Consider the following 11617-nt stretch of genomic DNA (forward strand, 5'->3'; position numbering starts at 1 on the left):
TTAAAATTTCAGGAAAATACTTATTCAGCCTATGGAAAGTTCTATATAGTTTTTGGCATTATACCAATAATTTATTAACTACTAGTGTTACTTCCTGACTAACATAGAAGTATTGCAAAAAAAAAATAAAGAATTCAGTATCCTTAGAGGAGTAGACATATAGAGAGGAATTTCACAATATCAAGGATTTTTGTGATTAAGGATATGTAATGGTGGAGAAAGTTTGTGTTGAATACAACCTATCAGATCCTATTACAAAGATAATACTACATAATACACTTGATCTGGATATTAAGGTGTAGAGATTATTTGATATGCACTTTTTATTTTCTATTAGTGCAAGTGGGAGTTTGTTGGGTTTTGTACCCTAAATAAAACTCATTTCAATATAATCAGATTTACTAATTAATAAAAGATCAGAAATCATTTAATGTTTCATGGTTCACATGATTTATTTTATGATTATGTTTAATGTATAAATTCTATTAAGTCCAAAACATATATAAATATATATATTTGTTAATGAATATAGTGTCGTCAGCACAGTGAAATATAATCATGATTATATATTCAAAAGTTTAATTCTCATGATTTGTCAGTTCACTAGATTTAGACTGACATGATAATCGGTGATAAGGTATACTCACACCTTGTATAAGTGTTATGTCCATTCCAGGGCACTTGAAAAGTTTACTAGTATCGGATGTATGGAGTATACATTGGGAGGGACCGATATTGATCTTGGATAAGATATCATAAACTCACTGTTATATCTTTCAAAGACAATATCAATTGTTGATCTTAGATCTATGGATCTTTATCCTGATATGGTTAGGTTCGGCTTAGTTGTATTATTTATGTTCTTCAAATTGTTCGTAGAAGCTAACTAATAATTCTGGCATATATTTACATCTTGGGAACATGGTAGTTCAATTGAGTGGGAGCGCTGATCATAGATATGGAATCTATAGCTTCTATAAGTATTTAGAAGTGAAACGATGATTTCCTTCGAGCTTGACTGAATAGAGATAAATGATTGAGGCTTCATTTCAGTAATTATATTAGTTTATTTAAGTATCATTTAGAGGTTGCTAAGTGTTTTAAGGATAAAATACATTGAAGGGTAGAACGGTAAATTTGTCCCTATTCAATGTAGATCATCTATAGAGGATATTTGACTATTAGGATTGTAACAATGGATAATAATAACGTATCTATATCGTGGTACATATAAAGCGTTCTATATAATTAAGAGTGTTATTTAATTCTAAATCTATAGTGGCACAAGGCGGAATAAATAAGTTAGAGAATTTACTTGGTAAATTCTGGATCTACTTATTGAAAGTTCAGTTATATAGGCCCATAGTCCCCTCACTAGTTGAGATAATACTGCTTGCAAACTCAGTCAATTGATTTTAATTAATCAATTATAATTCTTAAATTAGAGTATGTCTTATTTAAGAATTTTCACTAAGCAAGGGCTTAATTGTGAAGAAAAGAGGTTTTGGGGTCAATTTATTAATTAAGAGACTTTGTATGGTCTAATTAATAAATAATATAAATGGAAATTTTATTTGATAATTAATTATAATTATTAAATAAATATTTTTGATATTTTAGAATTGAATTGGAAAATGTGGTATTATTAAAAGAAGAATAAGTGGTTGGAAAAAGTTGCAAAATTGTAACTAGAAAGTGGTCCATTATAGTGCATGACCATTAAGTGATTTTTGCCCAATATTTCTTCTTTTTTAATCCATATAATTTAGCCCTAAGACCTAGTTGAAACACTATAAAAGGAACATGATGCTCTCACTCATCCACTTGTTGCCTTCAACCAAATCAAACCTAGTTTTCTCTGTCAGACAACTAGTAGATGAGAGAGTTCCTTCTATAGTGATTTCACCTCCTTTATTGTTCTTCACCATATTCAAACCCTTAGTGAAAGAGTGTCATGCCCACACATAGCAAGTCAAGTACTCCATCATAGTGAGTAAGAAGGTGGTAACCAAACCTGAAGGAGAGAAAGAGATCCAGGTTCAGATCTTGATAATGCTCTGCTACAAAAAGGAATCAAAGGCTAGAGATCTTGAATGGAAGGAGTCATTATATCTTGCTACAACCAGTGTAAGGTTTTCTTAAACACTTATGTGTTTATTTCATTGTTTTAGAGAATTCATATTTAGGATGTTATTTCATTATATCCTCGTAAAATATTCCAAACATTTCTGGCATGTACTCTAATGTTTGACAAAATTTGGTGGTCCCCTCTCCTTAGTGGATTGGTACTTCTAGGGTCACCATGGAATTGGATCCCTTGGTGTGCCATGGTGGCATGTTCTTTTGATGGGCGGCCTCTTCTTCTCCTAGGGGGAGAAGACTCTTTTGGTGGAGGAGTTTGGTCCCCATGCCTTTGCACTTGCTCTTGGAGTTCTTTGCTGTGGCTTAAACTCTCTGCCAACTAAACAAGTAGGGCCTCATTTTCTTGGAGTGCATCATGCACAATAATTGTTAGATAATAGTCCTCTTCGAGACTGGACAAATCTCCAAAGTGCACTCTTCGAGACAGTGCCAATATCCCAATTGAACCAAAGATCTATTTTCTCAATCCATCCCCAACAATAGTTACACAATTACATATTTATAGACTTTCACACTATTTCTAAATTACTAATAAGCCCCTATAGCATTTTCATAGTCTAACACTTTCCCACCCTTCAAAATCACCTTGTCCTCAAGGTGGTAAAAATAAAAATACAACTAAAAATAAGAACAAATATAAAAAATAAAAAACTAATTACATCCCAATTATTCTTTTAATATTCAGCCCATTTCTTTATAATTTTCTACTAAATTCTCAGCCCAAGTCCAAGCCCAAAAGTCTTAGGGCAGCATCACCTTCTTCTCCCGATACTGTGCACCGCCTTTTTTTTTTAATGCACTTGAAACCGAAAGATATTTTCGTTGACATGCATTGTATTCTCCTTAGCTTCATTTGTAGAGCCATCAAATGTGTACTAGTATATATATCCCCATCAATGTATATATACATTTCCATCAATTAAGTGATGAAAAACTTTATCAGCAAACTGTGAACACAAGATCTGAGTAATGGTCACTTTCCTCCGATGGTCTTCAGCAATCCAGCGCGACCACGCCTCCGTCCGTCCCCCAGTAACCAGCACCCTCTTTCCCTCTTCAACACTCTTTGTTTCTCCCGGAAACTCCACTTTTTTCTTTTTCACTAATCTCTGGTTGTAGTCGCTATTATTGTTCAAAAATTCTAGACGAAGAACTCGACCAAATCCGTGCCAGATCTGGTTCGAATCACAAACAACAAAAACAATGTTGGTGCTAGTATTAGCCGATGGAGCTAGGATCATCATCTCTTTCTCCAGTGCTGGTGTTCTTCGAAATCCATTCACTACCACGGGTACAAAATCCACAATGTTCGATGAAGCCAAGGGTCTCTTCTCTGACGTTGGTGAGCTGCAGGCTGCCGTCGAATATAGAAATAGAGTCGATTGTGATCTACTCAGATCGAATCCAGCAGAAATATCGACAGTGACAAAATTGGGAGGCATATCTGATGGCACAGAGAGCTTCTTTAATTCCAAAAAACTGTAATTCTCTCTTGGCGGAGCTTCGCTGCCATCTCTGACGAGCCCCTTTTTATCGTTGATGTGCGAAATTCCCTCAGGAACAGCCACTAGTTTTGTGATTTTCGCTGGTTCAGTAGAGTCATCGACGTCCTGTACTGTGGTTGGCGCCTGAGATGAGGAATCTGTTGGATTTATTCTACCAGGATCTAGATTTCCGAACAAGTATGTTATTAACATCCTTAATATGAACTTCTAAAACGATATGAAATAAATACATATAAAGTATCGGGAACCTTACAGAGTATCACCAAGAATCTGAGTCTGAATCTCCTTCTCTTGAAACTGGATTCTTCACAGTCCTACATACTATGATTGAGTACCACTTGATGTGTGTGGGCACTCACTCTTTCACTATAGGCTTTGGTTTTGAAGAGAGAGACAGAGAGAGAGGTTTCGGCTAGGTATAGGAAGAGAGGCTCAAAAATTTTACTGAAGGAATGAGCTGCATCATCTTTTTCCCTTAGCCACCCCTACCTATTTATAGGAAACCACTTAGGGTTAGGTTAGATTTAATTAGCATTAAAATAATAGAAAAATAAAGTGGCAAAACCCTTGTGAAGTGGCCGGCCATGGATTGTGGGCCCCACTTTGCAATTTTGCCATTTTTCTCATTTTTCATCTTATTTTCTCAAAAATGTCATTTTTCCAATTTAACCACTTAAATGTCAATTCTAATTATTTAATAACTAAAAATTAACTATTAAATAATATTGTCAATTAAACTTAACAAAGTCTCTTAATTAACAAATAAACCCTAGAATCTTTTTTCTTCACAATTAAGCCCTTGCTTAGTTAAAATTCATAAACTAGACATAGTCTAATTTTAGAATTATAATTGATTAATTAAAATCAATTAACTGAGTCATACAAGTAATATTGTCTCAACTAGTATGGGGACCATGGGCCTATATATCTGAGCTTCCAATAAGTAGATCTAGAATTTACCAAGTAAATTCACTAACTTATTAATTCCTCGTTGCATCCACCATAGAACTTGGAATTGCACTCTCAATTATATAGAACGCTCTATATGTTCCACGATATAGATACGCTATTAGTTATCCATTGTTATAATCCCAATAATCAATTATCCTCTATAGATGATTTACATTGTATAGGGATTAATTTACCGTTACACCCTTCAATGTATTTTATCCTTAAAACACTTAGCCACCTATAAATGATATTTCAGTGAACTAAAATAATCACTGAAATGAGTACTCAACCATTTATCTCTGTTTAGCCAAGCTTGAAGGAAATCACCATTTCACTTCTATGTCCTGATAGAAGCTATAGATTCCATATCTATGATTAGCGCTCTCACTCAATTGCACTACCATGTTTCCAAAATCTACGTATCACCCTGACCAAAAAGTACGCTTAACTAACAAATCAAAGAACATGTATAATACTCTTAAGATCGAACCTAACCATGTTAGGATTAAGATCATTTGATCTAGGATCAACTAGGTGATATTGAATTGAATAGATATTATGGTAAATTTATCATATCTGATTCAAGTTCAATATCGGTCCCTTCAGATGCATACTCCATGCATCCAACACAAGCTTTACTTTAACAATTAACCTAGAAAAGACATAGCACTTATCCAAGGTGCAAGTAAACTATGTTGTAGATTATCATTGTTAGGTTATAATTAGCCTATGTTTCGGGTCTTTAAAGTTAGCATTATCTCGTCTATTGGTGTCTTTTGGAGCAGTTTTACGCTTGATTTTCATTATTTCAGGTTCTCGGAGTGTTAAAGTTCAAATTCAGTCAAATGGCGAAAAACTGGAATAAACTGGAAAAAAATTTGAAAATTCGGCTCCAGAAGCTACAGTAGTCGCGACTTCATGAGAGCCAGGTCGCGACTCTGGTCGCGACTTCGAGATTTGGCAGAACCTCTGATTTTCGAGGTTTGCCTGTAGTCGCGACCAGCTTAAGGGCTAGTCGAGACTTGGTACGGACGTCGTGGTGTTGACCTAATTTTGATTTTTCTCTCAATTGGAGGCACACTACTCATCCCTATATAAGGAATACGACACTAAAGGTCAGAATTAAGCAGAAATAGACCTAATAGTGGATGCAAGTGGAGAGAAAGCTATCTTGAAGACCCGGAGCGATATCACCTTCTAGTTTCTTTCTTTTACCCTTAAATTCTTCTTTATGTTTGTTTTTGTTCCTGAATTAATCATGGATGTTTTTAGAGTTATTATGAACTAAATTTCCCAATAAGGGAGGATGATGATTGCTGTTTAAGTTTATATCTAGTTAATAAATAATTGTCATTCCTTCATCTTATGTGTGAATACTATCTTTATTTGTGTTTAATTCCATGTGCAAGCTTGATCACCTTTTACATGTTTAATGATCTCAATTCGAAATCTGAAAAGTGAGAATTGAGAATGCTAAAATTTGGATAGTCTAGGTTCTGATGTAAAACGGAAGTATTTACATAGCCTCAGTGACGAATAGATTATTGCTTAATGCTGATTTTGTGTTGATTTAATTAAGAAGTTATTTAGAGAACATATTATTTAGAACCTAAAAGATCTGAAAAGAGTTAGGTTAATTTATAATCTGTCTTTCACATTGAGATAAGGATAGCAATTAGGTATTAACATTGGTAGCTTAACAATAGGATTCACCTCCCTAATCTCTCATCTTGATTAATCTTCGTTTATTTTCTCTTTAATTTCTGAGTTGTTTACTTTCAAATTGCAAACTTATTATTTTACCAAATAGAATCATAAGTATAATTCAGTAGTACTTAATCCAATTCCCTGTGGTTCGACCTCACTTGCGTGAGATACTACTTGATTGCGTACACTTGTGTAATAAACATAAAATTCGTAACAAGTTTTTGGCGCTGTTGCCGGGGAATTGTTTAAAGATTAATATTACACAAATTATACTAACTTCTACTTTGGTATATTTTCTCTTGCTGATTTTTCTAACCTTTTTCTTGCAATATTTTCGTGATCCATTTCAGGAATCCTAAGTGTATGCGCCGTCAAGGACAAGCTGTCATATTACCAGTTGATCCTGAAATCGAGAAAACTTGTAGGAGAAACCGAAAGAACAAGAGGCAAGAAGGAGTTTCAAGAATCAGCCGAAACTTCGAAATCATGGCCGCTAATGTGAATGCTAATGCCGCGAACAATGGAGGTAATAACGGTAATAATGGTGGCGCCGTGGAAGATCAAGCTAATGGCGCGGCTTGAGAGATTACATTCTCCCTACTCGACGGGAGTGCGGTCATGTATCGAGCCACTTGGCGGTGGATGCAAATAACTTTGAGATCAAACCTGCCATACTTCAAATGGTGCAGTCTTCAGTTCAGTTTGGTGGCCTCCCTTCTGAAGATCCTAACCTGCATCTCTCTAACTTCATGGAACTTTGAGAAACTTTTAAAGTTAATGGAGTTAGTGATGATGCCATTCGACTGAGATTGTTCCCATTCTCTCTCCGAGAACGAGCCAAGAGTTGGCTAAACTCCTTGCCACCCAACTCTATTGCCACCTGGAATGATGTGGCAACGGAATTCTTGTCAAAGTTCTTTCCTCCAGCCAAGTCTGCAAAGCTGAGGGGAGAAATCAATAACTTCTACCAACAAGATAATGAATCTCTCCATGAGGCTTGGGAGAGGTTTAAAGATCTGATCAGAAAGTGCCCTCATCATTGTATAGAGAAGTGGATGCTGGTCCACAACTTCTACAATGGGTTGGTAGGAAACACTAGAACTCTAATAGATGCAGCAGCTGGTGGTGCCTTTATCAGAAAAAGTGCTAATGAGGCTTATGATCTATTGGAGGAGATGGCTCTAAACAATCAGCAGTGGCCAACTGAAAGGAGTCAATCAAAGAGGGTAGCTGGTATGTTAGAGGTTGATGCCATCACAAAGTTGACAGCTCAGGTTGAGGCATTGACAAAGCTAATTGTAGGGCAAGCTAAACAAGCCCAAGTTGTGTGTGAGTTATGTGGAGGAAGTCATCACTTTTCAGAGTGTCAAGCAGATGTGGATGATTTGCCAATGGATGAAGCTAAAGCCATTGGAAACTATTCACAGAACAACAACAACAATTATGGGTTCAACCAGGGTAATAACCGAAGAAACAGTGGGTTCTATCAGCAACGAAATCAGAACCAGAATCAGAATCAACAGTTTAATCAGCAACAAACCTCTGGTGGAAATTCTAGTTTGCAAACAGATTTATTGCTTCAATTCATGACTGAAACTAGATCTTCAATCAAAGACCTGCAGACACAGATGGGCCAACTAGCAACTCAAGTAGCAACTAGTCCTCAAGGGAATCTGCCTAGCACAACTGAAGTAAACCCCAAAGAAAACTGCAAAGCAATTACCCTGAGAAGCGGTAAAAATTATGATGGTCCTGAAATGCCACAACTAGCGAATGGAGAAAAGGAGAATGAAGCTCAACCAATGTCAACCCCAACACCCACTTCAACGATGGCTACTGACAGCCCAACACAACCATAGCAGTCTCCACCAATTAATAGTGATCTCCATGTGAAAATACCCTACCCTCAAAGGCTTAGAAAGTCAAGCCTAGACAAGCAGTTCACCAAATTCCTAGAAGTCTTCAAAAGACCTCACATTAACATTCCCTTTGCTGAAGCTTTAGAGCAGATGCCAAGTTATGTGAAGTTTATGAAGAAAATTCTGTCAAAGAAGAGAAAGATGGAGGATTATGAGACAGTGGCTCTAACTGAAGAGTGTAGCGCCATTCTACAGAAGAAACTCCCTCCCAAACTCAGAGATCAAGGGAGTTTCACTATTCTTTGTACTATTGGGAGAATTGAAGGAATAAATACACTTTGTGACTTGGGAGTCAGCATTAACTTGATGCCTCTATCAGTGTTTAAAAGATTGCAGCTGGGTGAAGCAAAGCCAACAAAAGTAACTCTCCAATTGGCGGACCGATCACTAGCCCATCCTAAAGGAGTCATTGAGGATGTGTTAGTTAAAGTTGACAAGTTCACCTTTCCAGTTGACTTCATCGTTTTGGATATGGAAGAAGATAGCAATGTAGCAATCATTCTTGGGAGACCATTCTTGGCAACTGGCCAAGCCTTGATCGATGTTCAGAAGGGTGAATTAAAGCTAAGAGTCCAAGGAGAAGAAGTGGTCTTTAATGTGCTGAAGGCTATGACGTACCCAAAGGCAAGTGATAACTGTTTCTTCATTGACTTGATTGATGAAATTGTGGGTGAGAAAAAGCTGCTAGATGATCCTCTTGAACTAAGTTTAACTGAAGATGAATTGACGGAGCAAGAGGTCATGGGTTATGTGCAGTGGCTTGATTCCTAAGGGCCCTTGAACAGAAGATATTTTGAGGAATTGGGAGCAGTTCCAAAAGAGCTAAAATCATCTACTGAAAGGCCTCCAGAACTTGAATTGAAGGTGCTTCCTAGTCACTTGAGGTATGAATTTTTGGGTCAAGATAAAAAGCTGCCAATTATTGTTTCAGCTTCTCTCTCTGATGTGGAAACTGATAGACTTCTGAGGGTACTCTGAGCTCATATTAAGGCCATCGCTTGGACACTAGGTGATGTCAAAGGAATCAGTCATTCAACAGTGATGCATCGAATTCTCATGGAAGACAATGCCAAACCGACAATTGACGCTCAACGAAGACTCAATCCACCCATGAAAGAAGTTGTCAGAAAAGAAGTAGTTAAATGGTTAGATGCTGGAGTTGCTTATCCTATTTCAGATAGTAAGTGGGTTAGCCCGGTGCAAGTGGTTCCAAAGAAAGGTGGAATGATTGTGATCAAGAATGAAAAGAATGAGTTGATTCCTACAAGAACAGTAACTGGTTAGAGGATCTGCATCGATTACAGGAAACTCAACAAAGCAACACGAAAAGATCACTTCCCTTTGCCCTTCATTGATCAAATGCTAGACAGATTGGCGGGGCAAGAATATTACTGCTTTCTTGATGGATATTCTGGATACCACCAGATAGCTATAGCACTTGAAGATCAGGAGAAGACTACTTTCACATGTCCCTACGGTACCTTTGCTTTTAGAAGAATGCCATTCGGCTTGTGCAACGCCCCTGCTACTTTTTAAAGGTGTATGATGGCTATCTTTTCAGACTTGATTGAATCTTGTATTGAAATCTTTATGGATGATTTCTCGGTTTTTGGTTCTTCCTTCGATCATTGTTTGGAAAATTTGGAAAAAGTGCTAACAAGGTGCGAGAAGTCTAACTTGGTGTTAAACTTGGAGAAGTGCCACTTTATGGTAACAGAAGGAATTGTTCTTGGGCACAAAATTTCAAAGGCGGGAATTGAGGTGGATAAGGCTAAATTTTCAACAATAGAGAATTTTCCACCTCCAGTATCTGTAAAAGGAGTGAGGAGTTTCCTAGGACATGCTGGCTTCTACCGCAGATTTATCAAGGACTTCTCCAAAATCTCAAAACCTTTATCTAGCTTACTTGTCAATGGTGTTCCATTTGAGTTTGGAGAAGATTGTTTAAAAGCTTTCAAGGTTCTAAAGGAGAGATTGATTACAGCACCTATAGTAACTTCACCAAATTGGGAGTTGCCGTTTGAGTTGATGTGCGACGCAAGTGACTATGCCATTGGAGCGGCCTTGGGTCAAAGAGTTGACAGAGTATTCCACACAATCTACTATGCTAGTAGAACTCTGAATGATGCTCAATTAAATTACGCCACTACAGAGAAAGAAATGCTGGCAATAGTGTTTGCTTGTGACAAATTCTGACCCCACCTGATTGGAAATAAGGTAATTGTCTACACAGATCATTCAGCAATCAAATACCTTATGACCAAGAAGGATGCAAAACCGAGACTGATTCGGCGGGTACTTCTACTTCAAGAGTTTGACTTAGAGATAAAAGATAAAAAGGGCACCGAAAACCTGGTAGCAGACCACTTCTCAAGATTAGAGCTGGAAGAGAGTCAGAATACAAAGGAGGTACAGATAAATGAGCAATTTCCTGATGAACAACTCTTTAGTGTGAGGGAAAACCTGATGGTACCGTGGTACGCTGACTATGTTAATTTTTGGCTGCAAAAATAATCCCTCCCGAGCTTTCGCGTCAACAATTGAAGAAGTTCTTTTCTGAGATGAAACATTATTATTGGGAAGAGCCAATCCTCTACAAGCACTGCGCTGATCAGATAATTAGGAGATGTGTGCCTGAAGAGGAAATATATTCTATCCTAAATCATTGTCATGCTTTACCATGTGGAGGACATTTTAGTGGAAACAGAACAGCTGCGAAGGTGTTGCAAAGTGGATTATTTTGGCCAACGCTATTCAAGGATGCTACTACCTTTGTAAAGGCATGTGATCGTTGTCAACGAACAGGTAATATCTCGAGAAGAAACGAGATGCCTTTAACAGGAATTTTAGAAGTTGAATTGTTTGATGTGTGGGGAATAGACTTCATGGGTCCTTTTCCTTCATCCTTTAGCAATCAGTACATTCTTTTGGCTGTCGATTATGTGTCTAAATGGGTCGAAGCTGCAGCTACACCTCAGAATGATGGTAAGACAGTTCTCTGCTTTCTACAAAAGAACATCTTTACTCGGTTTGGTACTCCTCGAGCAATAGTAAGCGATGAAGGGAGTCACTTCTGTAACAAGCAGTTTGAAGCACTTCTTTCAAGATATGGTGTCCGACATCGAACTGCTTTACCATACCATCCCCAAAGTAATGGCCAAGCTGAAATTTCTAATCGGGAGATCAAGATGATTCTAGAGAAAACAGTGCAAAGATCAAGGAAAGATTGGTCAAGAAAATTAGATGATGCATTGTGGGCATACAGAACTGCTTTTAAAACACCGATTGGCATGTCCCCATATCGGTTGGTGTTTGGAAAGGCTTGTCATCTACCGGTGGAGTTAGAGCATAAAGCTTTTTGGGCCATGAAGACTCTTAACATGGAACTAAAAG

At 37.4% G+C, this 11617-nt stretch overlaps 1 non-coding gene across 1 annotated transcript; it reads right to left on the minus strand.

The window, feature by feature from the left end:
* Positions 1-7243: 7243 nt before the first annotated feature.
* Positions 7244-7350, minus strand: LOC133030717 (small nucleolar RNA R71). Its single transcript, XR_009684266.1, has one exon. It is a non-coding gene; the product is annotated as a small nucleolar RNA R71 (small nucleolar RNA).
* Between the last annotated feature and the right edge of the window lie 4267 nt (positions 7351-11617).

This window comes from Cannabis sativa, chromosome 8 (assembly GCF_029168945.1).
Source record: "Cannabis sativa cultivar Pink pepper isolate KNU-18-1 chromosome 8, ASM2916894v1, whole genome shotgun sequence".
Classification (NCBI taxonomy): domain Eukaryota; kingdom Viridiplantae; phylum Streptophyta; class Magnoliopsida; order Rosales; family Cannabaceae; genus Cannabis; species Cannabis sativa.